This window comes from Schistocerca gregaria, chromosome 5, assembly GCF_023897955.1.
Source record: "Schistocerca gregaria isolate iqSchGreg1 chromosome 5, iqSchGreg1.2, whole genome shotgun sequence".
Classification (NCBI taxonomy): Eukaryota; Metazoa; Arthropoda; class Insecta; order Orthoptera; family Acrididae; genus Schistocerca; species Schistocerca gregaria.
The window spans coordinates 73,727,436-73,755,073 of NC_064924.1; the positions used below are offsets into that span (position 1 = coordinate 73,727,436).

Genomic DNA, 27,638 nt, shown 5'->3' on the forward strand with positions numbered 1-27,638 from the left:
CACTTTGTCTGTCTTCATTTTTTGGCTACCCCTGCCAGCCCTCTTTTCCAGATTTCCCAGGCGGTCACCGATCCGAATACTAGCGTTGTTGCTTATCGTCCGTGATCGTACCAGAACAGTTGATTTTCGGTTTTTTTAGTTTTTTATTTAATTATTTAGTTTTTGGAAGTTAGCGCTCCTACAAAACAGTAGGCTCTGACGCATTTCAAGTGCACATCTGTCGATTCGCAGTGTTTCGTTACTTTCAAGGAGTTCCTACCACCCTTCCTTGGCGCATTCTTGCTCAAACTGTGTTCATTACTGTAATTTCGCATCTTACGTTTAATACAGTAGTTTAAAAGGCTTGTGGGAGCATCTTTGTCGCACCTGAGAGTCTGTATGAAAAGAGGGCTGGCAGGTGTAGTGAAATAAAATTTAAAAGCAGAGAGAGAGCCAACAGCACCTGGTGTTCCCAGGCGGTCACCCATCCAAGTACTAACCGGGCCCGATGTTGCTTAACTTCGGTGATCGGACGAGAACCGGTGTATTCAACATGGTATGGCCGTTGGCGTCCTTATACTGTAGCCGCACGCCAGAAGAAGGCTTCGCCCCTCCTCCCAATACACGCAATCGCCATTTTCGGTGGCACATTTGACGCAAAGCACGTCCTTCCACCTCGACACTCGCGGGAGACGCACCTTCTTATTGTTATCCGGCGCAGGTCTTCCGGGCGGCGGGTGGACTGCGCGGGGTGTGGCAGTGTCCTGCTGGACCGAGGGAAGCGTTCTCACCTGCCTGACACGCGTCGCGCTTCCAGATATTTGCGTAATTCGCACGGTGCATTCTCGGCTGTCCCCTTCCTTCCCGACTTGTCCCGACTTTGCTCGACTGCCGCTCGCTGCCGCTCGGGTCGTGGTCCATATGACAGCACAAGCACGAGAAACATCTGCAAGACTGGCGCCGGACTGACCGGCGTGTCCGAGGCGCCGTGTGCGGCCGTTCGGAGCTACTAGAGCAGCGCTGTGCTGTGCCGTGAAAAGGTGCGAAAACACGGACACAAGACACAGGCGGTTCGACAAAGCATCCATCTCTTCTAGCGGCGAAAGATAAATTTTTGTTTACAAATTTGCAATTGTACACTGCTACAAAACTATAAGCCCTGGGGTATTTCAGAACAGTCCTGTCGTGTCATACTCTTGTTATTTCTAGTACACTTTGTCTGTCTTCATTTTTTGGCTACCCCTGCCAGCCCTCTTTTCCAGATTTCCCAGGCGGTCACCGATCCGAATACTAGCGTTGTTGCTTATCGTCCGTGATCGTACCAGAACAGTTGATTTTCGGTTTTTTTAGTTTTTTATTTAATTATTTAGTTTTTGGAAGTTAGCGCTCCTACAAAACAGTAGGCTCTGACGCATTTCAAGTGCACATCTGTCGATTCGCAGTGTTTCGTTACTTTCAAGGAGTTCCTACCACCCTTCCTTGGCGCATTCTTGCTCAAACTGAGTTCATTACTGTAATTTCGCATCTTACGTTTAATACAGTAGTTTAAAAGGCTTGTGGGAGCATCTTTGTCGCACCTGAGAGTCTGTATGAAAAGAGGGCTGGCAGGTGTAGTGAAATAAAATTTAAAAGCAGAGAGAGAGCGCCAACAGCACCTGGTGTTCCCAGGCGGTCACCCATCCAAGTACTAACAGGGCCCGATGTTGCTTAACTTCGGTGATCGGACGAGAACCGGTGTATTCAACATGGTATGGCCGTTGGCGTCCTTATACTGTAGCCGCACGCCAGAAGAAGGCTTCGCCCCCCCTCCCAATACACGCAATCGCCATTTTCGGTGGCACATTTGACGCAAAGCACGTCCTTCCACCTCGACACTCGCGGGAGACGCACCTTCTTATTGTTATCCGGCGCAGGTCTTCCGGGCGGCGGGTGGACTGCGCGGGGTGTGGCAGTGTCCTGCTGGACCGAGGGAAGCGTTCTCACCTGCCTGACACGCGTCGCGCTTCCAGATATTTGCGTAATTCGCACGGTGCATTCTCGGCTGTCCCCTTCCTTCCCGACTTGTCCCGACTTTGCTCGACTGCCGCTCGGGTCGTGGTCCAAATGACAGCACAAGCACGAGAAACATCTGCGAGACTGGCGCCGGACTGACCGGCGTGTGCGAGGCGCCGTGTGCGGCCGTTCGGAGCTACTAGAGCAGCTCTGTGCCGTGCCATGGAAAGGTGCGAAAACACGGACACAAGACACAGGCGGTTCGACAAAGCATCCATCTCTTCTAGCGGCGAAAGATAAATTTTTGTTTACAAATATGCAATTGTGCACTGCTACAAAACTATAAGCCCTGGGGTATTTCAGAACAGTCCTGTCGTGTCATACTCTTGTTATTTCTAGAGACACTTTGTCTGTCTTCATTTTTTGGCTACCCCTGCCAGCCCTCTTTTCCAGATTTCCCAGGCGGTCACCGATCCGAATACTAGCGTTGTTGCTTATCGTCCGTGATCGTACCAGAACAGTTGATTTTCGGTTTTTTTAGTTTTTTATTTAATTATTTAGTTTTTGGAAGTTAGCGCTCCTACAAAACAGTAGGCTCTGACGCATTTCAAGTGCACATCTGTCGATTCGCAGTGTTTCGTTACTTTCAAGGAGTTCCTACCACCCTTCCTTGGCGCATTCTTGCTCAAACTGAGTTCATTACTGTAATTTCGCATCTTACGTTTAATACAGTAGTTTAAAAGGCTTGTGGGAGCATCTTTGTCGCACCTGAGAGTCTGTATGAAAAGAGGGCTGGCAGGTGTAGTGAAATAAAATTTAAAAGCAGAGAGAGAGCCAACAGCACCTGGTGTTCCCAGGCGGTCACCCATCCAAGTACTAACAGGGCCCGATGTTGCTTAACTTCGGTGATCGGACGAGAACCGGTGTATTCAACATGGTATGGCCGTTGGCGTCCTTATACTGTAGCCGCACGCCAGAAGAAGGCTTCGCCCCTCCTCCCAATACACGCAATCGCCATTTTCGGTGGCACATTTGACGCAAAGCACGTCCTTCCACCTCGACACTCGCGGGAGATGCACCTTCTTATTGTTATCCGGCGCAGGTCTTCCGGGCGGCGGGTGGACTGCGCGGGGTGTGGCAGTGTCCTGCTGGACCGAGGGAAGCGTTCTCACCTGCCTGACACGCGTCGCGCTTCCAGATATTTGCGTAATTCGCACGGTGCATTCTCGGCTGTCCCCTTCCTTCCCGACTTGTCCCGACTTTGCTCGACTGCCGCTCGCTGCCGCTCGGGTCGTGGTCCATATGACAGCACAAGCACGAGAAACATCTGCGAGACTGGCGCCGGACTGACCGGCGTGTCCGAGGCGCCGTGTGCGGCCGTTCGGAGCTACTAGAGCAGCGCTGTGCTGTGCCGTGAAAAGGTGCGAAAACACGGACACAAGACACAGGCGGTTCGACAAAGCATCCATCTCTTCTAGCGGCGAAAGATAAATTTTTGTTTACAAATTTGCAGTTGTACACTGCTACAAAACTATAAGCCCTGGGGTATTTCAGAACAGTCCTGTCGTGTCATACTCTTGTTATTTCTAGTACACTTTGTCTGTCTTCATTTTTTGGCTACCCCTGCCAGCCCTCTTTTCCAGATTTCCCAGGCGGTCACCGATCCGAATACTAGCGTTGTTGCTTATCGTCCGTGATCGTACCAGAACAGTTGATTTTCGGTTTTTTTAGTTTTTTATTTAATTATTTAGTTTTTGGAAGTTAGCGCTCCTACAAAACAGTAGGCTCTGACGCATTTCAAGTGCACATCTGTCGATTCGCAGTGTTTCGTTACTTTCAAGGAGTTCCTACCACCCTTCCTTGGCGCATTCTTGCTCAAACTGAGTTCATTACTGTAATTTCGCATCTTACGTTTAATACAGTAGTTTAAAAGGCTTGTGGGAGCATCTTTGTCGCACCTGAGAGTCTGTATGAAAAGAGGGCTGGCAGGTGTAGTGAAATAAAATTTAAAAGCAGAGAGAGAGCCAACAGCACCTGGTGTTCCCAGGCGGTCACCCATCCAAGTACTAACCGGGCCCGATGTTGCTTAACTTCGGTGATCGGACGAGAACCGGTGTATTCAACATGGTATGGCCGTTGGCGTCCTTATACTGTAGCCGCACGCCAGAAGAAGGCTTCGCCCCTCCTCCCAATACACGCAATCGCCATTTTCGGTGGCACATTTGACGCAAAGCACGTCCTTCCACCTCGACACTCGCGGGAGACGCACCTTCTTATTGTTATCCGGCGCAGGTCTTCCGGGCGGCGGGTGGACTGCGCGGGGTGTGGCAGTGTCCTGCTGGACCGAGGGAAGCGTTCTCACCTGCCTGACACGCGTCGCGCTTCCAGATATTTGCGTAATTCGCACGGTGCATTCTCGGCTGTCCCCTTCCTTCCCGACTTGTCCCGACTTTGCTCGACTGCCGCTCGCTGCCGCTCGGGTCGTGGTCCATATGACAGCACAAGCACGAGAAACATCTGCGAGACTGGCGCCGGACTGACCGGCGTGTCCGAGGCGCCGTGTGCGGCCGTTCGGAGCTACTAGAGCAGCGCTGTGCTGTGCCGTGAAAAGGTGCGAAAACACGGACACAAGACACAGGCGGTTCGACAAAGCATCCATCTCTTCTAGCGGCGAAAGATAAATTTTTGTTTACAAATTTGCAATTGTACACTGCTACAAAACTATAAGCCCTGGGGTATTTCAGAACAGTCCTGTCGTGTCATACTCTTGTTATTTCTAGTACACTTTGTCTGTCTTCATTTTTTGGCTACCCCTGCCAGCCCTCTTTTCCAGATTTCCCAGGCGGTCACCGATCCGAATACTAGCGTTGTTGCTTATCGTCCGTGATCGTACCAGAACAGTTGATTTTCGGTTTTTTTAGTTTTTTATTTAATTATTTAGTTTTTGGAAGTTAGCGCTCCTACAAAACAGTAGGCTCTGACGCATTTCAAGTGCACATCTGTCGATTCGCAGTGTTTCGTTACTTTCAAGGAGTTCCTACCACCCTTCCTTGGCGCATTCTTGCTCAAACTGAGTTCATTACTGTAATTTCGCATCTTACGTTTAATACAGTAGTTTAAAAGGCTTGTGGGAGCATCTTTGTCGCACCTGAGAGTCTGTATGAAAAGAGGGCTGGCAGGTGTAGTGAAATAAAATTTAAAAGCAGACAGTGAGCCAACAGCACCTTTTTTTTTTTTTTTTTTTTGCCTCCCAACTCCCCTTATAGCCCGGCCTTTACACTCTCCATGAAATGAGTTCTAATTGGCGAGCTTCAAATGCTATCTATAAGGGTGCTGTTGGCTCCTCGTAGGTGGACTGGTAGACGCTATTTCTAGTAATGCCTTCTTCGGCGAGGCGCGCATGTACCTTGATGCGGTATTGCGTCTTGTATACGAACCAAAAGAAAATGGTTTCTCCAAAACTTGAGAAACAAAAACGTTAAAATCACTCAAATTATACTTCAAAACGGAAAATAAAAATGTCTCCACACCGTAATCGCTCGCTTGAACGACGGCGGAAAGTGGTCGCCAACTTCTATGGCCACCAGAACGCAGTAGCTGCCGAAAATGTATATCACACTAGGAAAGAAAAAAATAAATCTAATCAAACGGTCTCCGCCAATGATCTTCGGATATGACGGCGAGAAGAATCACAAACTGAAAAACATCCACCCACAGAAAGTATAAGGAATCCAACGTACATGCACACGTAAAAGTAAGGAAAAAGTCCTTCTCGACACTGTCTCCTCGGTCATCCTGGGAGAGGAAATGAAAGAAAAAATGTCCTCAGAACAAAAAAAAAGAAAACAAATAAATAAAGCACAAGTTAACTCCTACTAATAAAACATCCACATAACCCGAGAACAGGATACGTTGTCGATAATGTTCGTTCCATATAACACACATTGGCATTCAAATTTAGTTCCATCATTCGTAGAAAGAAAGTTCCGTTATAAGCAGCAAAGTCCCGTCGAAGCAACATAAGTCATAGCACCGGCATTACCACTGGAGGATAACGCGATAACAGTCAAAATTGGTAGGCAGTCCTATGTAGATATCAAAAATTTAGCATAGGCATGGTCCAAGGCCACACGCAAAAAATTGGCAAAAGTCTGAGTATAAGCCGCACGAGCAAAGTCCTGACGGTGTTCCGTCCACAAATAGGATAGAAAATCGACGGCATCAGTCACTTTCAGGGTAAAGATACAGTAAACTGTATGTCCAAGAATCCATAACGTCGCATTTCTTTTGGTGGCCGGGTAAGCCGCGCACTGAGGCACTATGGCGTCCATGGTTGTCACGTGTCGCCTGTCCACCCTGTTAATCAGACGAACCATGTCACAGGCAATGTCCCAGACCACACGAAATTTGTCACACACAAAACTATGTTCGATAGTGTCCTCCTCTGCACACAATTCACACTCTCCCGAAGAAATCAAATTAATAGCACAAAGATTGGCATTTGTCGGGATAGTCCGGTTGACCACTTTATACCAAGTAGCATGAACGGCGGCAGGGACGGCGGCGGTAGCAAGGTTCTTCCACACCAGCTTCCAATCATGCTGTGGCAACCGATATTCCCATTTGTTCCTAATCGGCGTCCCTCGAAGAGCTCGAATTATCTCAGTAACACTACATGTACAGACGTCACCAAACACAAGATAACTATTGTAAACATAATAGCGGCGCACGAAATTCAACACATACGGAATGTGACTGATTGAAACAGGGGCTACTACTGATGGTGGGCGGTAATGACGAAACAAGGCAGCTGTCGGACTGTGCGGCCCCTTGTCAATCACCACTGTGGTCCGTTTCACAAGGAGCGCCGCACACTTAGATCGGAAGTCAACCAAACCTAGCCCCCCTTCCTGCAAGCTTAAAGTACACGTCGCCAAGGAGACCTTAAAAATATCGCCCTTCCATAGCAGCCAATAAACTGCTTGTTGGATGGCCCTTTCCAATTCTTTTGGCACTGGGAGAACTTGTGCCAGATACCACGCTTTGGCGAAGATATTCGTGTTAATGAGAGCCACCTTCTGACGAAGCGCCAGGTTGCGAGAGGCGTAGAGTTTAGCAACAGCTCGGATCTTGTATAATGTGGAACGCCAATTAAGGGCTTCCATACGCTGTGTGTTGTCAGTTAGAATGACACCGAGCACCGTGTGCTGTTGCTTCACACAAAACCAATCGCCGCTGACAGTGCGTAATCGAGGTGTAAGGGGAAGCAAGACAGTCTTACGAGGGTTGACGATAGCCCCCGTCGCCCTCTCAAAACGGTCCAAAACACCACGCAAGCGATCAAGATCCTCTGGGTGATCAATGAAGACCCCCAGGTCATCAGCATACGCCCGACATACCAGCTGGACGTCGCCAAGTCGAATACCCTGGCACTCCCGGGCTATACAACGTAGGAGTGGGTCCAACGCCAAGGCGAAAAGCGCCATAGACAGAGGACACCCCTGTCGGACAGAACGACCAATGGGGATTACGCTACCAGGAATACCGTTGATGACCACCCGAGAAGTGGCATTACGCAAGATATTGTACACCATCTTCGTTACTTTGGACCCAAAACCCAGGCCGATCATCACTCGCCGCAGATAGGAGTGGCTGATCCGATCAAAGGCGTTTTTAAAGTCTACCAGCAAGATCGCAGCCGCTCGGAGCCTGTGACCCTTTACATATCCGATGCAGTCGCGATAAGCCAGGACGGCATCGAAAATGTTCCTGTCGGCCACAGCACAAGTTTGATATTCACTGATGACCTTGGGCAGAACGACCTGCATCCTGTGCGTAACACACCGCGCCATAATCTTATAATCAGCGTTCAAGAGGGTTATAGGGCGAACACTGTCTATACGCGGCGTCGCGGTTGATTTAGGGAGAAGTGCAAACGCCCTTCCGCAAACTCCGCCGGGATGTCAACACCGTTATGGATTTCGTTCATGATCACAGTTAAAACATCGCTTAAAAGAGGGAAAAATTTTAAATAAAATTCCGCGGGGATTCCGTCCATACCAGGGGATTTGCCCCTAGGACTACTTTTCACCGCCGCAGAGAGATCCTCAGAAGTAAAAGTCGCATTAAGATGGGCCCTGTCTTGTCGCGTTAAAACATGTGGGACCCCCTGCAAAAAATCGCGGAGCTCCCCGGGGTCGGCGTCTACTGGGTGAAAGAGCGCAGCAAAGTGATCATGGACCTCCCGCTCAATATCCATCCAGTCGGAAGTCGTCGTCCCATCCTGTTTGAGCCACTTACGAATAACCAACCTCTCCCGCCGCCTCCTCTCCCTGTTCAGATGGTAGAGAGACAGCGGTTCCCCCTCAACGGCACCTACAGGTTGGCTGCGCGTGACCGTCCCAAACCCCTTCCGGCGAAGATCGTCTAGAAGTTGAGCTTTAAACTGATTAAAAACCGGAAGCAACTGTGGAGACGTAGTGACCCGCTGAGCTAGATCTTTTAAACAGGACTGGTAAAAACTCGCCGTCGACCGGCGCCAATGCGCCGCATCGCGACTAAAATTGATTAAAAAGCGCCTGATGGCCGGCTTCGCTACCTCCACCCACCACCTGATGGTACTGCCGTCGTCGCCCTTGTCACGCAAGAGCTTGCGCCACAAAGCAGTAAATTGGGACGCAAGAGCGTCATCATCTAAAAGACTGCAATTAAGCTTCCAGATATTCGGACGCCGAGGAGGTCGCGCACGCGGTAAAACAAGTTGACACAAAAATCCACAATGGTCAGAAAAAATAACCGGCAATACTTCCGCCCTTGTGACATGAGCGGCAAGCGGCAACGACACATAAATTCTGTCCAGTCGACTATGACCTGTGGCATAAAAGTGGGTGAAATGTGTTTTATCCGGGTTGAGCACACGCCACGTGTCCCGCAAGCGAAAAGTGTCAACCAAAGTGCGCAACTCTTGACACCAATTAGGGCGCGGCTCCTGATCTCTAACATCAATAACGGCGTTAAAATCGCCACCAATCACTAATTCATTAGTATTGCGATGGAGCAATTGACAGAGATCCTGGCTGTAAAACTGATTCCGCGCTGGTTTATCGCCGGCATGGGCATAGACATTAACAAAAGTGACACCATTAATAACACAGGCGATTGCGCGACCATTGGGCAATATTTCAACGTCACTGACATCAAAACCCGGACGGAATAAAATGGCAGTACCAGTCTGTTCATCCGACATGATATTATCAATAACGGTAAAAGCAGAGGAATCAATAAAATACAAAAGAGCCGTACGCGTAACTTCCTGTAATAACGCGACATGACAGTGAGAATCACATAAAAAAGTGTGCAAAGCCGATAACTTATACTGGGCACTCAATTTGTTTACATTAACAGTTAAAATATTCCACGAACAATGCTCAATATCCATACATAATTAAAAAAAAAAGAGCACAATTGATAAAAACCTTACATGTGGAGAAAAACAGCAATGATCGGCAAAAGACAACCACCACAAAAGGATAAAATACACCAGAGAGACGGGTTGAAATCCCGTCAGCCGGATCCATAGCATCCAATCGGCGCAATGCACTAAAAAAAAAAAGACAACTATGATAGGCCGTCCCCCATTGAAAACAGAGCACGGCTCCCACAACCCGTCATTTAAAACAGATAGAACATCGACGCCGAATAACGACGGAGGATCTTGCGGCGGTCGGTGAATAAAGGCAAACGGAGCTGACCACGCGAAAACGACCAACAAAAAACCAAACGAGGGCACCGCAGAAGCAGCAATAAAATAGCTAAAAAAACACAGATCATGCAAATGTGCGCGAGAGGAGGAAACAACACTTGCACACACTAAGTCGCGTCACTGGCCTCCACGTCCACCGCCCAGTCCTGGGGGGCGGCGGGAGGGGGGGGTGGCGCGGTCCCAGAATCCGTTCAACCAGAGTCCACCGACATGGGACCAACGACAGACATCTCGACATCAGGAGAAGAAGCCGGCACACGTTCAGTAGCAGAAGGACAAACGCGACGTTGGTGTGTGTCTTCCGCCTTACGTTTGGTCGGCAATTGCGGTGTCAACACAGCCGAAACAGTGTCGGTCGGTTGCCCGGAGTCGTCGCCTGCGCCCGGCTGGCTTAAGACAGTCCGTAAGTGCCGAACAGCGACGTCACGTTTTTGATCAGCAACATTGATTTCGGCAGGCAGCTGACGGCGAGGAGAGGCGCGCCGTTGTTGCTGTTGGTCCACGGGCTGACGCCCAGAGCCAGGAGCCTGAGACGAACGCCGCTCGTCGGCAAGGTCCCGTCGGGAAGCACGCTGTTGGGAAGCCTGCCGACCGGGTCGTGTCGGTCGGGAGGCGTCGGGAGAACGCCCAACCGGAGACGGACTGCGATCGGGTCGCGGAAGACCCCTATCAGAGGGAGGCGACCGACCAACACTACGCGCACGTTGCCGACTTGAACTACGAGACGAACGTTCGTCCCGTCTCGGTTTCGGTGCTACAAAAAATTCCTGTGATTCCACAGCAGCAGCGGAATTAGGAGAACCGGCAGGCACAGTAACAGGGGCAATCAAAGAACCGGACTGTTCCGGTACTGTCACTGACAGCGAAACAGGTTCCGACACTAAATCACGCGCCGACTGCTGCACGGGTTCGGACTCTGTCTCTTGTGAAACATTCCTTACTACCAGATTTTCGATAGTTGTCCCGTCAGCCGGAGCCGGAGACATCGAATCTAACACAGCAGACACAGAAGCAGAGTCACTATCGGTAGTGGACACATCCATAGCCATCGGGGTGGCAGCAAAGTTAGCGTCAGCTACACGGCGCGCGGGCGCGGGGGGGTCGGTACCCAAACCCGTGGCGGCCACAGCAGCAAAGCTGGCATCATTGAAATTACCTACAGTAGGCAGCTGGGCAGGCCGTTTCCGTTTAGGACAATCCTGTCTATAATGGCCAACGCCACCACAAAAAGAACATGTTTGTGGCTGTCCACTATAAGTAACGAACGCGCGGTGGCCGTTAACCAAAACAAACGAAGGAATGTGCTGTCTAACAACCATTTTCACACTTCTCACTCCGTTTTCTACTTGAAACAAGTACGCGGAGGACCACTTTTCCTTCACTACAGACAAAACAGTGCCATAGGCCGCAAATAACGAGCAATTGTGTCATTTCGAATTTCAAATGGTAGGTTAAACACACGAATTTGCCTAATGCCAAAGCCAGCATGCGACACATTAACATTGCTTACGCGACCGTCAAGGTGACGAAATTTTCGGACACCGTCATTGACAGACACAACATGATCACACATTTCGGAATTTTTCAACTTCAAGAACACAGAGTTAAGAAAAGTATCGAATTGGATACCGAGAACGTCATCGTGCGTTAACAACAGACCTTCTAGAATCCAACGGTGGATTTCAAAGGCCGAGGGCTTGTCTACAGAACGATCGAACTCACATTGAATGTTATTTTGGCGTTCTTCACTGTCATCGTAAATCGTTGCCATAACTTACAGTCTGTGATGAAATATACAGCCGCTAGGCAGAGAAGAGCAGACGACACGCGAGGCGCCGCCGGCCAAGTCGCACGCGGAAGTACTGATCGCTCGGCACCGAGGTGTTGCCAGGCGGGCAGACAGCCAAGTACTAACCCGGCCCGATGTTGCTTAACTTCGGTGATCGGACGAGAACCGGTGTATTCAACATGGTATGGCCGTTGGCGTCCTTATACTGTAGCCGCACGCCAGAAGAAGGCTTCGCCCCTCCTCCCAATACACGCAATCGCCATTTTCGGTGGCACATTTGACGCAAAGCACGTCCTTCCACCTCGACACTCGCGGGAGACGCACCTTCTTATTGTTATCCGGCGCAGGTCTTCCGGGCGGCGGGTGGACTGCGCGGGGTGTGGCAGTGTCCTGCTGGACCGAGGGAAGCGTTCTCACCTGCCTGACACGCGTCGCGCTTCCAGATATTTGCGTAATTCGCACGGTGCATTCTCGGCTGTCCCCTTCCTTCCCGACTTGTCCCGACTTTGCTCGACTGCCGCTCGCTGCCGCTCGGGTCGTGGTCCATATGACAGCACAAGCACGAGAAACATCTGCGAGACTGGCGCCGGACTGACCGGCGTGTCCGTGGCGCCGTGTGCGGCCGTTCGGAGCTACTAGAGCAGCGCTGTGCTGTGCCGTGAAAAGGTGCGAAAACACGGACACAAGACACAGGCGGTTCGACAAAGCATCCATCTCTTCTAGCGGCGAAAGATAAATTTTTGTTTACAAATTTGCAATTGTACACTGCTACAAAACTATAAGCCCTGGGGTATTTCAGAACAGTCCTGTCGTGTCATACTCTTGTTATTTCTAGTACACTTTGTCTGTCTTCATTTTTTGGCTACTCCTGCCAGCCCTCTTTTCCAGATTTCCCAGGCGGTCACCGATCCGAATACTAGCGTTGTTGCTTATCGTCCGTGATCGTACCAGAACAGTTGATTTTCGGTTTTTTTAGTTTTTTATTTAATTATTTAGCTTTTGGAGGTTAGCGCTCCTACAAAACAGTAGGTTCTGACACATTTCAAGTGCACATCTGTCGATTCGCAGTGTTTCGTTACTTTCAAGGAGTTCCTACCACCCTTCCTTGGCGCATTCTTGCTCAAACTGAGTTCATTACTGTAATTTCGCATCTTACGTTTAATACAGTAGTTTAAAAGGCTTGTGGGAGCATCTTTGTCGCACCTGAGTGTCTGTATGAAAAGAGGGCTGGCAGGTGTAGTGAAATAAAATTTAAAAGCAGAGAGAGAGCCAACAGCACCTTTTTTATTTTTTATCTATAAGGGTGCTGTTGGCTCCTCGTAGGTGGACTGGTAGACGCATCGGCTAGTAATGCCTTCTTCGGGGAGGCGTGCATGGACCATGATGCGGAATTGCGTCTTGTATACGAATCAAAAGAAAATGGTTTCTCCAAAAACTTGAGAACAAAAACGTTAAAATCACTCAAATTTTACATCAAAACGGAAAATAAAAATGTCTCCACACCGTAAACGCTCGCTTGAACGACGGCGGAAAGTGATCGCCAACTTCCATGGCCACCAGAACGCAGTATTTGCCGAAAGTGTACATCACACTAGGGAAAGGAAAAAAAAATAAAATAAATAAATCTAATCAAACCGTCTCCGCCAATATTCTTCGGATATGACGGCGAGAAGAATCACAAACTGAAAAACGTCCACCCACAGAAAGTATAAGGAAGCCAACGTACATGCACACGTAATAGTAAGGAAAATGTCCTTCTCGACACTGTCTCCTCAGTCATCTTGGGAGAAAAAATGAAAAAAAAATGTCCTCAGAACAAAGAAAAACAGATAAATAAAGCACAAGTTAACTACTACTAATAAAACATCCACATAACCCGAGAACAGGATACGTTGTCGATAATGTTCGTTCCATACAACACACATTGGTATTCAAATTTAGTTCCATCATTCGTAGAAAGAAAGTTCCGTTGTAAGCAAAGTCCCGTCGAAGCAACATAATTCATAGCACCGGCATTACCACTGGAGGATAACGCGATAAAAGTCAAAATTGGTAGGCAGTCCTATGTAGATATCAACAATTTAGCATAGGCATGGTCCAAGGCCACACGCAAAAAATTGGCAAAAGTCTGATGCCGTCGATTTTCTATCCTATTTGTGGACGGAACACCGTCAGGACTTTGCTCGTGCGGCTTATACTCAGTCACTTTCAGGGTAAAGATACAGTAAACTGTATGTCCAAGAATCCATAACGTGGCATTCCTTTTGGTGGCCGGGTAAGCCGCGCACTGAGGCACTATGGCGTCCATGGCTGTCACGTGCCGCCTGTCCACCCTGTTAATCAGACGAACCATGTCACAGGCAATGTCCCAGACCACACGAAATTTGTCACACACAAAACGATGTTCGATAGTGTCCTCCTCTGCACACAATTCACACTCTCCCGAAGAAATCAAATTAATAGCACAAAGATTGGCATTTGTCGGGATAGTCCGGTTGACCACTTTATACCAAGTAGCATGAACGGCGGCAGGGACGGCGGCGGTAGCAAGGTTCTTCCACACCAGCTTCCAATCATGCTGTGGCAACCGATATTCCCATTTGTTCCTAATCGGCGTCCCTCGAAGAGCTCGAATTATCTCAGTAACACTACATGTACAGACGTCACCAAACACAAGATAACTATTGTAAACATAATAGCGGCGCACGAAATTCAACACATACGGAATGTGACTGATTGAAACAGGGGCTACTACTGATGGTGGGCGGTAATGACGAAACAAGGCAGCTGTCGGACTGTGCGGCCCCTTGTCAATCACCACTGTGGTCCGTTTCACAAGAAGCGCCGCACACTTAGATCGGAAGTCAACCAAACCTAGCCCCCCTTCCTGCAAGCTTAAAGTACACGTCGCCAAGGAGACCTTAAAAATATCGCCCTTCCATAGCAGCCAATAAACTGCTTGTTGGATGGCCCTTTCCAATTCTTTTGGCACTGGGAGAACTTGTGCCAGATACCACGCTTTGGCGAAGATATTCGTGTTAATGAGAGCCACCTTCTGGCGAAGCGCCAGGTTCCGAGAGGCGTAGAGTTTAGCAACAGCTCGGATCTTGTATAATGTGGAACGCCAATTAAGGGCTTCCATACGCTGTGTGTTGTCAGTTAGAATGACACCGAGCACCGTGTGCTGTTGCTTCACACAAAACCAATCGCCGCTGACAGTGCGTAATCGAGGTGTAAGGGGAAGCAAGACAGTCTTACGAGGGTTGACGATAGCCCCCGTCGCCCTCTCAAAACGGTCCAAAACATCACGCAAGCGATCAAGATCCTCTGGGTGATCAATGAAGACCCCCAGGTCATCAGCATACGCCCGACATACCAGCTGAACGTCGCCAAGCCGAATACCCCGGCACTCCCGGGCTATACAACGTAGGAGTGGGTCCAACGCCAAGGCGAAAAGCGCCATAGACAGAGGACACCCCTGTCGGACAGAACGACCAATGGGGATTACGCTACCAGGAATACCGTTGATGACCACCCGAGAAGTGGCATTACGCAAGATATTGTACACCATCTTCGTTACTTTGGACCCAAAACCCAGGCCGATCATCACTCGCCGCAGATAGGAGTGGCTGATCCGATCAAAGGCGTTTTTAAAGTCTTCTAGCAAGATCGCAGCCGCTCGGAGCCTGTGACCCTTTACATATCCGATGCAGTCGCGATAAGCCAGGACGGCATCGAAAATGTTCCTGTCGGCCACAGCACAAGTTTGATATTCACTGATGACCTTGGGCAGAACGACCTGCATCCTGTGCGTAACACACCGCGCCATAATCTTATAATCAGCGTTCAAGAGGGTTACAGGGCGAACACTGTCTATACGTGGCGTCGCGGTTGATTTAGGGAGAAGTGCAAACGCCCTTCCGCAAACTCCGCCGGGATGTCAACACCGTTATGGATTTCGTTCATGATCACAGTTAAAACATCGCTTAAAAGAGGGAAAAATTTTAAATAAAATTCCGCGGGGATTCCGTCCATACCAGGGGATTTGCCCCGAGGACTACTTTTCACCGCCGCAAAGAGATCCTCAGAAGTAAAAGTTGCATTAAGATGGGCCCTGTCTTGTCGCGTTAAAACATGTGGGACCCCCTGCAAAAAATCGCGGAGCGCCCCGGGGTCGGCGTCTACTGGGTGAAAGAGCGCAGCAAAGTGATCATGGACCTCCCGCTCAATATCCATCCAGTCGGAAGTCGTCGTCCCATCCTGTTTGAGCCACTTACGAATAACCAACCTCTCCCGCCGCCTCCTCTCCCTGTTCAGATGGTAGAGAGACAGCGGTTCCCCCTCAACGGCACCTACAGGTTGGCTGCGCGTGACCGTCCCAAACCCCTTCCGGCGAAGATCGTCTAGAAGTTGAGCTTTAAACTGATTAAAAACCGGAAGCAACTGTGGAGACGTAGTGACCCGCTGAGCTAGATCTTTTAAACAGGACTGGTAAAAACTCGCCGTCGACCGGCGCCAATGCGCCGCATCGCGACTAAAATTGATTAAAAAGCGCCTGATGGCCGGCTTCGCTACCTCCACCCACCACCTGATGGTACTGCCGTCGTCGCCCTTGTCACGCAAGAGCTTGCGCCACAAAGCAGTAAATTGGGACGCAAGAGCGTCATCATCTAAAAGACTGCAATTAAGCTTCCAGATATTCGGACGCCGAGGAGGTCGCGCACGCGGTAAAACAAGTTGACACAAAAATCCACAATGGTCAGAAAAAATAACCGGCAATACTTCCGCCCTTGTGACATGAGCGGCAAGCGGCAACGACACATAAATTCTGTCCAGTCGACTATGACCTGTGGCATAAAAGTGGGTGAAATGTGTTTTATCCGGGTTGAGCACACGCCACGTGTCCCGCAAGCGAAAAGTGTCAACCAAAGTGCGCAACTCTTGACACCAATTAGGGCGCGGCTCCTGATGGTTCAAATGGCTCTAAGCACTATGGGACTCAACTGCTGTGGTCATTAGTCCCCTAGAACTTAGAACTACTTAAACCTAACTAACCTAAGGACATCACACACATCCATGCCCGAGGCAGGATTCGAACCTGCGACCGTAGCAGTCGCACGGTTCCGGACTGCGCGCCTAGAACCGCGAGACCACCGCGGCCGGCGCGCGGCTCCTGATCCCTACCATCAATAACGGCGTTAAAATCGCCACCAAGCACTAATTCATTAGTATTGCGATGGAGCAATTGACAGAGATCCTGGCTGTAAAACTGATTCCGCGCTGGTTTATCACCGGCATGGGCATAGACATTAACAAAAGTGACACCATTAATAACACAGGCGATTGCGCGACCATTGGGCAATATTTCAACGTCACTGACATCAAAACCCGGACGGAATAAAATGGCAGTACCAGTCTGTTCATCCGACATGATATTATCAATAACGGTAAAAGCAGAGGAATCAATAAAATACAAAAGAGCCGTACGCGTTACTTCCTGTAATAACGCGACATGACAGTGAGAATCACATAAAAAAGTGTGCAAAGCCGATAACTTATACTGGGCACTCAATTTGTTTACATTAACAGTTAAAATATTCCACGAACAATGCTCAATATCCATACATAATTAAAAAAAAAAGAGCACAATTGATAAAAACCTTACATGTGGAGAAAAACAGCAATGATCGGCAAAAGACTACTACCACAAAAGGATAAAATACACTAGAGAGACGGGTTGAAATCCCGTCAGCCGGATCCATAGCATCCAATCGGCGCAATGCACTAAAAAAGACGACTATGATAGGCCGTCCCCCATTGAAAACAGAGCACGGCTCCCACAACCCGTCATTTAAAACAGATAGAACATCGACGCCGAATAACGACGGAGGATCTTGCGGCGGTCGGTGAATAAAGGCAAACGGAGCTGACCACGCGAAAACGACCAACAAAAAAACCAAACGAGGGCACCGCAGAAGCAGCAATAAAATAGCTAAAAAAACACAGATCATGCAAATGTGCGCGAGAGGAGGAAACAACACTTGCACACACTAAGTCGCGTCACTGGCCTCCACGTCCACCGCCCAGTCCTGGGGGGCGGCGGGAGGGGGGGGTGGCGCGGTCCCAGAATCCGTTCAACCAGAGTCCACCGACATGGGACCAACGACAGACATCTCGACATCAGGAGAACGCCCGTGTCGGTCGGGAGGCGTCGGGGGAACGCCCAACCGGAGACGGACTGCGATCGGGTCGCGGAAGACCCCTATCAGAGGGAGGCGACCGACCAACACTACGCGCACGTTGCCGACTTGAACTACGAGACGAACGTTCGTCCCGTCTCGGTTTCGGTGCTACAAAAAATGCCTGTGATTCCACAGCAGCAGCGGAATTAGGAGAACCGGCAGGCACAGTAACAGGGGCAATCAAAGAACCGGACTGTTCCGGTACTGTCACTGACAGCGAAACAGGTTCCGACACTAAATCACGCACCGACTGCTGCACGGATTCGGACACTGTCTCTTGTGAAACATTCGTTACTACCAGATTTTCGATGGTTGTCCCGTCAGCCGGAGCCGGAGACATTGAATCTAACACAGCAGACACAGAAGCAGAGTCACTATCGGTAGTGGACACATCCATAGCCATCGAGGTGGCAGCAAAGTTAGCGTCAGCTACACGGCGCGCGGGCGCGGGGGGGGCGGTACCCAAACCCGTGGCGGCCACAGAAGCAAAGCTGGGCAGGCCGTTTCCGTTTAGGACAATCCTGTCTATAATGGCCAACGCCACCACAAAAAGAACATGTTTGTGGCTGTCCACTATAAGTAACGAACGCGCGGTGACCGTTAACCAAAACAAACGAAGGAATGTGCTGTCTAACAACCATTTTTACACTTCTCACTTCGTTTTCTACTTGAAACAAGTACGCGGAGGACCACTTTTCCTTCACTACAGACAAAACAGTGCCATACGGCCGCAAATAACGAGCAGTTGTGTCATTTCTAATTTCAAATGGTAGGTTAAACACACGAATTTGCCTAATGCCAAAGCCAGCATGCGACACATTAACATTGCTTACGCGACCGTCAAGGTGACGAAATTTTCGGACACCGTCATTGACAGACACAACATGATCACACATTTCGGAATTTTTCAACTTCAAGAACACAGAGTTAAGAAAAGTATCGAATTGGATACCGAGAACGTCATCGTGCGTTAACAACAGATCTTCTAGAATCCAACGGTGGATTTCAAAGGCCGAGGGCTTGTCTACAGAACGATCGAACTCACATTGAATGTTATTTTGGCGTTCTTCACTGTCATCGTAAATCGTTGCCATAACTTACAGTCTGTGATGAAATATACAGCCGCTAGGCAGAGAAGAGCAGACGACACGCGAGGCGCCGCCGGCCAAGTCGCACGCGAAAGTACTGCTCGCCCGGCACCGAGGTGTTGCCAGGCGGGCAGACAGCCAAGTACTAACCGGGCCCGATGTTGCTTAAATTCGGTGATCGGACGAGAACCGGTGTATTCTACATGGTATGGCCGTTGGCGTCCTTATACTGTAGCCGCACGCCAGAAGAAGGCTTCGCCTCTCCTCCCAATACACGCAATCGCCATTTTCGGTGGCACATTTGACGCAAAGCACGTCCTTCCACCTCGACACTCGCGGGAGACGCACCTTGTTATTGTTATCCAGCGCAGGTCTTGCGCGCGGCCGGACGGCGGGTGGACTGCGCTGGGTGTGGCAGTGTCCTGCTGGACCGAGGGAAGCGTTCTCACCTGCCTGACACGCGTCGCGCTTCCAGATATTTGCGTAATTCGTATGGTGCATTCTCGGCTGTCCCCTTCCGTCCCGACTTGTCCCGACTTTTCCAGATTTCCCAGGCGGTCACCGATCCGAATACTAGCGTTGTTGCTTATCGTCCGTGATCGTACCAGAGCAGTTGATTTTCGGTTTTTTTAGTTTTTTATTTAATTATTTTGTTTTTGGAAGTTAGCGCTCCTACAAAACAGTAGGCTCTGACGCATTTCAAGTGCACATCTGTCGATTCGCAGTGTTTCGTTACTTTCAAGGAGTTCCTACCACCCTTCCTTGGCGCATTCTTGCTCAAACTGAGTTCATTACTGTAATTTCGCATCTTACGTTTAATACAGTAGTTTAAAAGGCTTGTGGGAGCACCTTTGTCGCACCTGAGAGTCTGTATGAAAAGAGGGCTGGCAGGTGTAGTGAAATAAAATTTAAAAGCAGAGAGAGAGCCAACAGCACCTGGTGTTCCCAGGCGGTCACCCATCCAAGTACTAACAGGGCCCGATGTTGCTTAACTTCGGTGATCGGACGAGAACCGGTGTATTCAACATGGTATGGCCGTTGGCGTCCTTATACTGTAGCCGCACGCCAGAAGAAGGCTTCGCCCCTCCTCCCAATACACGCAATCGCCATTTTCGGTGGCACATTTGACGCAAAGCACGTCCTTCCACCTCGACACTCGCGGGAGACGCACCTTCTTATTGTTATCCGGCGCAGGTCTTCCGGGCGGCGGGTGGACTGCGCGGGGTGTGGCAGTGTCCTGCTGGACCGAGGGAAGCGTTCTCACCTGCCTGACACGCGTCGCGCTTCCAGATATTTGCGTAATTCGCACGGTGCATTCTCGGCTGTCCCCTTCCTTCCCGACTTGTCCCGACTTTGCTCGACTGCCGCTCGCTGCCGCTCGGGTCGTGGTCCATATGACAGCACAAGCACGAGAAACATCTGCGAGACTGGCGCCGGACTGACCGGCGTGTCCGTGGCGCCGTGTGCGGCCGTTCGGAGCTACTAGAGCAGCGCTGTGCTGTGCCGTGAAAAGGTGCGAAAACACGGACACAAGACACAGGCGGTTCGACAAAGCATCCATCTCTTCTAGCGGCGAAAGATAAATTTTTGTTTACAAATATGCAATTGTGCACTGCTACAAAACTATAAGCCCTGGCGTAATTCAGAACAGTCCTGTCGTGTCATACTCTTGTTATTTCTAGAGACACTTTGTCTGTCTTCATTTTTTGGCTACCCCTGCCAGCCCTATTTTCCAGAGTTCCCTGGCGGTCACCGATCCGAATACTAACGTTGTTGCTTATCGTCGGTGATCGTACCACAACAGTTGATTTTCTGTTTTTTTTTAGTTTTTTATTTAATTATTTAGTTTTTGGAATTTAGCGCTCCTACAAAACAGTAGGCTCTGACGCATTTCAAGTGCGCATCTGTCGATTCGCAGTGTTTCGTTACTTTCAAGGAGTTCCTACCACCCTTCCTTGGCGCATTCTTGCTCAAACTGAGTTCATTACTGTAATTTCGCATCTTACGTTTAATACAGTATTTTAAAATGCGTGTGGGTGCATCTGTGTCGCACCTGAGAATTAGTATGAAAAGAGGGCTGCCAGGTGTAGTGACATGAAATTTAAAAGAAGAGAGAGAGCCAACAGCACCCGGTGTTCCCAGGCGGTCACCCATCCAAGTACTAACCGGGCCCGATGATGCTTAACTTCGGTGATCGGACGAGAACCGGTGTATTCAACATGGTATGGCCGTTGGCGTCCTTGTACTGTAGCCGCACGGCAGAAGAATGCTTCGCCTCTCCTCCCAACACACGCAATCGCCATTTTCGGTGGCACATTTGACGCAAAGCACGTCCTTCCACCTCGACACTCGCGGGAGACGCACCTTCTTATTGTTATCCAGCGCAGGTCTTGCGCGCGGCCGGGCGGCGGGTGGACTGCGCTGGGTGTGGCAGTGTCCTGCTGGACCGAGGGAAGCGTTCTCACCTGCCTGACACGCGTCGCGCTTCCAGATATTTGCGTAATTCGTATGGTGCATTCTCGGCTGTCCCCTTCCGTCCCGACTTGTCCCGACTTGTCCCGACTTTGTCCCGACTTTGTCCCGACTTTGCTCGACTGCCGCTCGCTGCCGCTCGGGTCGTGGTCCATATGACAGCACAAGCACGAGAAACAACTGCGAGACTGGCGCCGGACTGACCGGCGTGTGCGAGGCGCCGTGTGCGGCCGTTCGGAGCTACTAGAGCAGCTCTGTGCCGTGCCATGGAAAGGTGCGAAAACACGGACACAAGACACAGGCGGTTCGACAAAGCATCCATCTCTTCTAGCGGCGAAAGATAAATTTTTGTTTACAAATATGCAATTGTGCACTGCTACAAAACTATAAGCCCTGACGTAATTCAGAACAGTCCTGTCGTGTCATACTCTTGTTATTTCTAGAGACACTTTGTCTGTCTTCATTTTTTGGCTACCCCTGCCAGCCCTATTTTCCAGAGTTCCCTGGCGGTCACCGATCCGAATACTAACGTTGTTGCTTATCGTCGGTGATCGTACCAGAACAGTTGATTTTCTGTTTTTTTAGTTTTTTATTTAATTATTTAGTTTTTGGAATTTAGCGCTCCTACAAAACAGTAGGCTCTGACGCATTTCAAGTGCGCATCTGTCGATTCGCAGTGTTTCGTTACTTTCAAGGAGTTCCTACCACCCTTCCTTGGCGCATTCTTGCTCAAACTGAGTTCATTACTGTAATTTCGCATCTTACGTTTAATACAGTATTTTAAAATGCGTGTGGGTGCATCTGTGTCGCACCTGAGAATTAGTATGAAAAGAGGGCTGCCAGGTGTAGTGACATGAAATTTAAAAGAAGAGAGAGAGCCAACAGCACCCGGTGTTCCCAGGCGGTCACCCATCCAAGTACTAACCGGGCCCGATGATGCTTAACTTCGGTGATCGGACGAGAACCGGTGTATTCAACATGGTATGGCCGTTGGCGTCCTTGTACTGTAGCCGCACGGCAGAAGAATGCTTCGCCTCTCCTCCCAACACACGCAATCGCCATTTTCGGTGGCACATTTGACGCAAAGCACGTCCTTCCACCTCGACACTCGCGGGAGACGCACCTTGTTATTGTTATCCAGCGCAGGTCTTGCGCGCGGCCGGGCGGCGGGTGGACTGCGCTGGGTGTGGCAGTGTCCTGCTGGACCGAGGGAAGCGTTCTCACCTGCCTGACACGCGTCGCGCTTCCAGATATTTGCGTAATTCGTATGGTGCATTCTCGGCTGTCCCCTTCCGTCCCGACTTGTCCCGACTTTGCTCGACTGCCGCTCGCTGCCGCTCGGGTCGTGGTCCATATGACAGCACAAGCACGAGAAACAACTGCGAGACTGGCGCCGGACTGACCGGCGTGTGCGAGGCGCCGTGTGCGGCCGTTCGGAGCTACTAGAGCAGCTCTGTGCCGTGCCATGGAAAGGTGCGAAAACACGGACACAAGACACAGGCGGTTCGACAAAGCATCCATCTCTTCTAGCGGCGAAAGATAAATTTTTGTTTACAAATATGCAATTGTGCACTGCTACAAAACTATAAGCCCTGGCGTAATTCAGAACAGTCCTGTCGTGTCATACTCTTGTTATTTCTAGAGACACTTTGTCTGTCTTCATTTTTTGGCTACCCCTGCCAGCCCTATTTTCCAGAGTTCCCTGGCGGTCACCGATCCGAATACTAACGTTGTTGCTTATCGTCGGTGATCGTACCAGAACAGTTGATTTTCTGTTTTTTTAGTTTTTTATTTAATTATTTAGTTTTTGGAATTTAGCGCTCCTACAAAACAGTAGGCTCTGACGCATTTCAAGTGCGCATCTGTCGATTCGCAGTGTTTCGTTACTTTCAAGGAGTTCCTACCACCCTTCCTTGGCGCATTCTTGCTCAAACTGAGTTCATTACTGTAATTTCGCATCTTACGTTTAATACAGTATTTTAAAATGCGTGTGGGTGCATCTGTGTCGCACCTGAGAATTAGTATGAAAAGAGGGCTGCCAGGTGTAGTGACATGAAATTTAAAAGAAGAGAGAGAGCCAACAGCACCCGGTGTTCCCAGGCGGTCACCCATCCAAGTACTAACCGGGCCCGATGATGCTTAACTTCGGTGATCGGACGAGAACCGGTGTATTCAACATGGTATGGCCGTTGGCGTCCTTGTACTGTAGCCGCACGGCAGAAGAATGCTTCGCCTCTCCTCCCAACACACGCAATCGCCATTTTCGGTGGCACATTTGACGCAAAGCACGTCCTTCCACCTCGACACTCGCGGGAGACGCACCTTGTTATTGTTATCCAGCGCAGGTCTTGCGCGCGGCCGGGCGGCGGGTGGACTGCGCTGGGTGTGGCAGTGTCCTGCTGGACCGAGGGAAGCGTTCTCACCTGCCTGACACGCGTCGCGCTTCCAGATATTTGCGTAATTCGTATGGTGCATTCTCGGCTGTCCCCTTCCGTCCCGACTTGTCCCGACTTTGTCCCGACTTTGTCCCGACTTTGCTCGACTGCCGCTCGCTGCCGCTCGGGTCGTGGTCCATATGACAGCACAAGCACGAGAAACAACTGCGAGACTGGCACCGGACTGACCGGCGTGTGCGAGGCGCCGTGTGCGGCCGTTCGGAGCTACTAGAGCAGCTCTGTGCCGTGCCATGGAAAGGTGCGAAAACACGGACACAAGACACAGGCGGTTCGACAAAGCATCCATCTCTTCTAGCGGCGAAAGATAAATTTTTGTTTACAAATATGCAATTGTGCACTGCTACAAAACTATAAGCCCTGACGTAATTCAGAACAGTCCTGTCGTGTCATACTCTTGTTATTTCTAGAGACACTTTGTCTGTCTTCATTTTTTGGCTACCCCTGCCAGCCCTATTTTCCAGAGTTCCCTGGCGGTCACCGATCCGAATACTAACGTTGTTGCTTATCGTCGGTGATCGTACCAGAACAGTTGATTTTCTGTTTTTTTAGTTTTTTATTTAATTATTTAGTTTTTGGAATTTAGCGCTCCTACAAAACAGTAGGCTCTGACGCATTTCAAGTGCGCATCTGTCGATTCGCAGTGTTTCGTTACTTTCAAGGAGTTCCTACCACCCTTCCTTGGCGCATTCTTGCTCAAACTGAGTTCATTACTGTAATTTCGCATCTTACGTTTAATACAGTATTTTAAAATGCGTGTGGGTGCATCTGTGTCGCACCTGAGAATTAGTATGAAAAGAGGGCTGCCAGGTGTAGTGACATGAAATTTAAAAGAAGAGAGAGAGCCAACAGCACCCGGTGTTCCCAGGCGGTCACCCATCCAAGTACTAACCGGGCCCGATGATGCTTAACTTCGGTGATCGGACGAGAACCGGTGTATTCAACATGGTATGGCCGTTGGCGTCCTTGTACTGTAGCCGCACGGCAGAAGAATGCTTCGCCTCTCCTCCCAACACACGCAATCGCCATTTTCGGTGGCACATTTGACGCAAAGCACGTCCTTCCACCTCGACACTCGCGGGAGACGCACCTTGTTATTGTTATCCAGCGCAGGTCTTGCGCGCGGCCGGGCGGCGGGTGGACTGCGCTGGGTGTGGCAGTGTCCTGCTGGACCGAGGGAAGCGTTCTCACCTGCCTGACACGCGTCGCGCTTCCAGATATTTGCGTAATTCGTATGGTGCATTCTCGGCTGTCCCCTTCCGTCCCGACTTGTCCCGACTTTGTCCCGACTTTGTCCCGACTTTGCTCGACTGCCGCTCGCTGCCGCTCGGGTCGTGGTCCATATGACAGCACAAGCACGAGAAACAACTGCGAGACTGGCGCCGGACTGACCGGCGTGTGCGAGGCGCCGTGTGCGGCCGTTCGGAGCTACTAGAGCAGCTCTGTGCCGTGCCATGGAAAGGTGCGAAAACACGGACACAAGACACAGGCGGTTCGACAAAGCATCCATCTCTTCTAGCGGCGAAAGATAAATTTTTGTTTACAAATATGCAATTGTGCACTGCTACAAAACTATAAGCCCTGACGTAATTCAGAACAGTCCTGTCGTGTCATACTCTTGTTATTTCTAGAGACACTTTGTCTGTCTTCATTTTTTGGCTACCCCTGCCAGCCCTATTTTCCAGAGTTCCCTGGCGGTCACCGATCCGAATACTAACGTTGTTGCTTATCGTCGGTGATCGTACCAGAACAGTTGATTTTCTGTTTTTTTAGTTTTTTATTTAATTATTTAGTTTTTGGAATTTAGCGCTCCTACAAAACAGTAGGCTCTGACGCATTTCAAGTGCGCATCTGTCGATTCGCAGTGTTTCGTTACTTTCAAGGAGTTCCTACCACCCTTCCTTGGCGCATTCTTGCTCAAACTGAGTTCATTACTGTAATTTCGCATCTTACGTTTAATACAGTATTTTAAAATGCGTGTGGGTGCATCTGTGTCGCACCTGAGAATTAGTATGAAAAGAGGGCTGCCAGGTGTAGTGACATGAAATTTAAAAGAAGAGAGAGAGCCAACAGCACCCGGTGTTCCCAGGCGGTCACCCATCCAAGTACTAACGGGGCCCGATGATGCTTAACTTCGGTGATCGGACGAGAACCGGTGTATTCAACATGGTATGGCCGTTGGCGTCCTTGTACTGTAGCCGCACGGCAGAAGAATGCTTCGCCTCTCCTCCCAACACACGCAATCGCCATTTTCGGTGGCACATTTGACGCAAAGCACGTCCTTCCACCTCGACACTCGCGGGAGACGCACCTTGTTATTGTTATCCAGCGCAGGTCTTGCGCGCGGCCGGGCGGCGGGTGGACTGCGCTGGGTGTGGCAGTGTCCTGCTGGACCGAGGGAAGCGTTCTCACCTGCCTGACACGCGTCGCGCTTCCAGATATTTGCGTAATTCGTATGGTGCATTCTCGGCTGTCCCCTTCCGTCCCGACTTGTCCCGACTTTGTCCCGACTTTGTCCCGACTTTGCTCGACTGCCGCTCGCTGCCGCTCGGGTCGTGGTCCATATGACAGCACAAGCACGAGAAACAACTGCGAGACTGGCGCCGGACTGACCGGCGTGTGCGAGGCGCCGTGTGCGGCCGTTCGGAGCTACTAGAGCAGCTCTGTGCCGTGCCATGGAAAGGTGCGAAAACACGGACACAAGACACAGGCGGTTCGACAAAGCATCCATCTCTTCTAGCGGCGAAAGATAAATTTTTGTTTACAAATATGCAATTGTGCACTGCTACAAAACTATAAGCCCTGACGTAATTCAGAACAGTCCTGTCGTGTCATACTCTTGTTATTTCTAGAGACACTTTGTCTGTCTTCATTTTTTGGCTACCCCTGCCAGCCCTATTTTCCAGAGTTCCCTGGCGGTCACCGATCCGAATACTAACGTTGTTGCTTATCGTCGGTGATCGTACCAGAACAGTTGATTTTCTGTTTTTTTAGTGTTTTATTTAATTATTTAGTTTTTGGAATTTTGCGCTCCTACAAAACAGTAGGCTCTGACGCATTTCAAGTGCGCATCTGTCGATTCGCAGTGTTACGTTACTTTCAAGGAGTTCCTACCACCCTTCCTTGGCGCATTCTTGCTCAAACTGAGTTCATTACTGTAATTTCGCATCTTACGTTTAATACAGTATTTTAAAATGCGTGTGGGTGCATCTTTGTCGCACCTGAGAGTTAGTATGAAAAGAGGGCTGCCAGGTGTAGTGACATGAAATTTAAAAGAAGAGAGAGAGCCAACAGCACCCGGTGTTCCCAGGCGGTCACCCATCCAAGTACTAACCGGGCCCGATGATGCTTAACTTCGGTGATCGGACGAGAACCGGTGTATTCAACATGGTATGGCCGTTGGCGTCCTTGTACTGTAGCCGCACGGCAGAAGAATGCTTCGCCTCTCCTCCCAACACACGCAATCGCCATTTTCGGTGGCACATTTGACGCAAAGCACGTCCTTCCACCTCGACACTCGCGGGAGACGCACCTTGTTATTGTTATCCAGCGCAGGTCTTGCGCGCGGCCGGGCGGCGGGTGGACTGCGCTGGGTGTGGCAGTGTCCTGCTGGACCGAGGGAAGCGTTCTCACCTGCCTGACACGCGTCGCGCTTCCAGATATTTGCGTAATTCGTATGGTGCATTCTCGGCTGTCCCCTTCCGTCCCGACTTGTCCCGACTTTGCTCGACTGCCGCTCGCTGCCGCTCGGGTCGTGGTCCATATGACAGCACAAGCACGAGAAACAACTGCGAGACTGGCGCCGGACTGACCGGCGTGTGCGAGGCGCCGTGTGCGGCCGTTCGGAGCTACTAGAGCAGC

At 50.2% G+C, this 27,638-nt stretch overlaps 11 non-coding genes and 1 pseudogene across 11 annotated transcripts; all 12 read right to left on the bottom strand.

Annotated features, from left to right (window-relative positions):
- Positions 1-430: 430 nt before the first annotated feature.
- On the bottom strand, positions 431-549 carry LOC126274116 (5S ribosomal RNA). The gene has a single exon (XR_007549943.1). It is a non-coding gene; the product is annotated as a 5S ribosomal RNA (ribosomal RNA).
- Positions 550-1,622: 1,073 nt separating this feature from the next.
- On the bottom strand, positions 1,623-1,741 carry LOC126274195 (5S ribosomal RNA). The gene has a single exon (XR_007550022.1). It is a non-coding gene; the product is annotated as a 5S ribosomal RNA (ribosomal RNA).
- Positions 1,742-2,803: 1,062 nt separating this feature from the next.
- Positions 2,804-2,922, bottom strand: LOC126274123 (5S ribosomal RNA). The gene has a single exon (XR_007549950.1). It is a non-coding gene; the product is annotated as a 5S ribosomal RNA (ribosomal RNA).
- A 1,071-nt stretch (positions 2,923-3,993) lies between these two features.
- On the bottom strand, positions 3,994-4,112 carry LOC126274227 (5S ribosomal RNA). The gene has a single exon (XR_007550054.1). It is a non-coding gene; the product is annotated as a 5S ribosomal RNA (ribosomal RNA).
- Positions 4,113-11,598: 7,486 nt separating this feature from the next.
- On the bottom strand, positions 11,599-11,718 carry LOC126274454 (5S ribosomal RNA; annotated as a pseudogene).
- Positions 11,719-19,776: 8,058 nt separating this feature from the next.
- On the bottom strand, positions 19,777-19,895 carry LOC126274124 (5S ribosomal RNA). The gene has a single exon (XR_007549951.1). It is a non-coding gene; the product is annotated as a 5S ribosomal RNA (ribosomal RNA).
- Positions 19,896-20,969: 1,074 nt separating this feature from the next.
- LOC126273943 (5S ribosomal RNA) lies at positions 20,970-21,088 on the bottom strand. Its single transcript, XR_007549776.1, has one exon. It is a non-coding gene; the product is annotated as a 5S ribosomal RNA (ribosomal RNA).
- Positions 21,089-22,200: 1,112 nt separating this feature from the next.
- On the bottom strand, positions 22,201-22,319 carry LOC126273944 (5S ribosomal RNA). Its single transcript, XR_007549777.1, has one exon. It is a non-coding gene; the product is annotated as a 5S ribosomal RNA (ribosomal RNA).
- Positions 22,320-23,399: 1,080 nt separating this feature from the next.
- On the bottom strand, positions 23,400-23,518 carry LOC126273945 (5S ribosomal RNA). The gene has a single exon (XR_007549778.1). It is a non-coding gene; the product is annotated as a 5S ribosomal RNA (ribosomal RNA).
- Positions 23,519-24,620: 1,102 nt separating this feature from the next.
- LOC126273946 (5S ribosomal RNA) lies at positions 24,621-24,739 on the bottom strand. The gene has a single exon (XR_007549779.1). It is a non-coding gene; the product is annotated as a 5S ribosomal RNA (ribosomal RNA).
- Positions 24,740-25,841: 1,102 nt separating this feature from the next.
- Positions 25,842-25,960, bottom strand: LOC126274276 (5S ribosomal RNA). Its single transcript, XR_007550102.1, has one exon. It is a non-coding gene; the product is annotated as a 5S ribosomal RNA (ribosomal RNA).
- Positions 25,961-27,062: 1,102 nt separating this feature from the next.
- LOC126273947 (5S ribosomal RNA) lies at positions 27,063-27,181 on the bottom strand. Its single transcript, XR_007549780.1, has one exon. It is a non-coding gene; the product is annotated as a 5S ribosomal RNA (ribosomal RNA).
- Positions 27,182-27,638: the final 457 nt, after the last annotated feature.